Here is a 3,006-nt window from a genome sequence, read left to right as displayed (position 1 = left end):
GTGAAACAGTGTGAAGCCTTGTGGTTACATCCTTTGATGAGGTACAGTGGCGGGTGGTGAGAGGAGGAAAAAAAAGAAGAAACAGTTGGTGCACCAGGAGCGCAGCTATAATTTGTGCACAAACATGCACTGCCCTCATCTGCCTAAAGCCCCCCCCCCCCCCCCCCAAGTGGTAATTTACCATTCAGCTCAAATGTGGATCTGTTCTCCTTCGTCACCCACTTTCCTCCTGATCACTCTGCTTCCTCCTTTTTGGAGAACACCTCTTCCATCCATCCACCTTCACATCCATTCAGGTGCACTCCTCCTCTCCTCCTCTCTGTATATTTTTTCCCTCTTTGTCCCCCCCCCCCCCCCCCCACACACACATTCTCCTTTCTATCCTCCAGCTATCCCATCTCCCTATCTGTTCCTTCCTCTCCTATTCTTGACACCACTCCCTCTCTCACCACCCCCAGCCCCTTCTTCTCTGTTTGATTGGTAAAGGTTTTTTTTTGCTTTTTCTGCCAACTGCTGCTTCTGTTCCGCATAGTCAGCACTCCTCCAAATTCCTCCTCCTTTCCCTCTCTAGTGTGCACTCCTCCTCTCCTCTCCCCTCCCCTCCCCACGGACACTGCTGCTGGTACCTCACAGTCAATGCATCCCATAATCTCGTGCTCCCCCCCTCCCCTCCCTCCTCTTGCTGCAGTGTTTCTGCTAATATATATTAGCGTCAGCATGGTGCATGAGCTCTGCTCTGCGCTCCTTTTTTTCCTCCCCTCCCTGAGCTCCGGATCCATAACTCCACTGCAGACATGATCCCCCTGATTTCATATATTTATTTTATAAATTTATAAACCATCAGAGCTTCTTTTAGTTTTTTCCCTTTTCAGCCAGGTGAGCCATGTTCCCCCCTTCCCTTTTTATCTCCCTCATTCCTCTCACTCCTGCTTCTTGCCTCCCTCCCTCCCACCCTTGTGTATCTGTGCAGTGGTGAGGCAGGGTGGCGCAGGACATGGTGGCCGAGGCAGGAAATGCTGCAGGAGGAAGAAAGTGGTGCTTGAGGGAGGGAGGGAGGGGTTGTACCTCYTCTCTGCCACTCTGCACCGTCCTCACCTTCATTTTCCTTTTTGTGGTTATGTCCTCTCTGTCTGTTCTCACTTTGTCATTTCCACCTTCCTTCCATTTTTTTTTTTACAAATCTCACCTTCTTTAACCTCAATGCCCCCGCCCCCCATTTTTTAACCCTTAGGTACATCATTGTGCTGCAGTGAATGGTTTTGCAGCCATAGTTTTTCTACTTTTAGCTGCATGGCAATTTAAAACACCAGCCKAATCAAAACTGTCATTTTTAAGACATTTCAAATTAAAACCATAACAATCCCAACTTTTYCCTCTAGCAGTCAACTCCAAGATCAGTTCTGAGTAAAATTATATAATCAATAATCCTGCCATGACCACAGAGGAACAAATAGACACTTAACTGCAGTTACAGACTTGTGGCTGTCTGTGCATAAAATATTCAGCAGTTCATCCATAAAGCTGCAGCTGCAGCAGCGAAGGAATGCAAGTTAGAGTGCAGGACTACAGAGTTACACCAAAAGTAAAAGTTGAAAAAAAAGAGAGAGAAAAGTTATTTAAAGCATCAGTGAGTTCACAGAAGCTGCTTCTGAAAAGTTTCGCTTCTTTAAACAGCGAGAGAGAGAGAGAGTGGGGAGCTGTCCCTGGTGCTGAAATCTGTCCCCAGGAGCTCCCACTGCAGGACAGCTGCTCTCCCTCATTCAACCCATTTCTACTATTTACATCTTTCAAATACTTTAGTTTAAGTAGCTTACAATAAAACTATAGTAGTTTTTCATTAGGATCTAGTAGTTTTTTAAAACTCACAATATGGCTTTTTTTTCTTCTGTCGAACAAGCAGATGTGATGCAGCAAAATGATGGGAGTTTTTTCCTTTTAAACTCTTAAAGCTGTYTTTTTACTTCTCTTGAAGCTGTTTTTCTTCTTTTTCTCCTCCCCCACGACTCTGCACTCAAACGTCTACAAACTAGTAAAGTTTTCAGTCTCCCATGCACAGTTCGTGCTTTAACCCATGCAGTAGCCTTCACTGTTAGTATAGCGCTTACCTGTGTGCTGCCTTATTTTATTTTCCTGGGTCTTAAAGTAAGAGGGAAAAAAGAGTGAATTCCCTCACCAAAAATAAAAGTAAAAAACACGAATGAAAAGAAAAAGAAAAAAAACAAAACTTAAGAGTTGGCAAACTTTTCTCCACACAACAAAACTCTTCAGAAYCAAAACCAAGAGCGGAAATAAAAGACTGCAGTCTGTCACATGACACACAGAGAGGGGGACCAAAAGTATGAGGGGGGAGAGAAAAAAAGAGGTAAGTAAAGGAAGGTTACTTTGGGGAAGTATGAAGGATGAGAACGAGGGAGGTGAAATGGGAGAAGAGAGTGAAGTGGACAAGAAGGGGGAAAGTGAAGATGGAGGAGAGCAATAAGATAAAAGGAGAGGGAAGGAAGAGGCTTGATTCCTCTTCTTCAGTGAAATGTGACTCCTTTATGCGAAATATAAGAGCGAGGAAAGGGAGAGAAGGAAAGGTAGTAGCAGGGAGGGAGGGAGGGAGGGAGAAGGGGGAAGTCAGAGCTCACGGGAAAGGAGGGGGGAGCAGGAGCTGGAGGATGATGAGGAGGAGGAAGATGGTGGTGCATTTCTTTGAATAGAGAAAAAGGTTAACAACATAAATACAGTGCGTAGATGGGCTCTTTTTCTTCTTCCTTCATAAGGAACAAAGAGTGTCTATTCTGAAGCATAGTGAGACCCCCCCCCCACACACACACTTACACTACCAATGGCAAAGCAGCCCACAGGCAAACAGTCTGACCTCAGAACAGACAGAGAAAGAGAGAGAGAGCAAATAACTCTAGCTTTTTACTGCAGCAGAATTCATTCACTTTTATAGTGCACTCTCCTTTTTAATGCCTCTCTCTCTCTCTCTCTCTCTCTCTCTCTCTCTCTCTCTCTCTC

Source organism: Austrofundulus limnaeus, unplaced genomic scaffold, assembly GCF_001266775.1.
Source record: "Austrofundulus limnaeus strain Quisiro unplaced genomic scaffold, Austrofundulus_limnaeus-1.0 Scaffold48, whole genome shotgun sequence".
NCBI classification, from domain to species: domain Eukaryota; kingdom Metazoa; phylum Chordata; class Actinopteri; order Cyprinodontiformes; family Rivulidae; genus Austrofundulus; species Austrofundulus limnaeus.
This window is presented reverse-complemented; position numbering follows the sequence as displayed.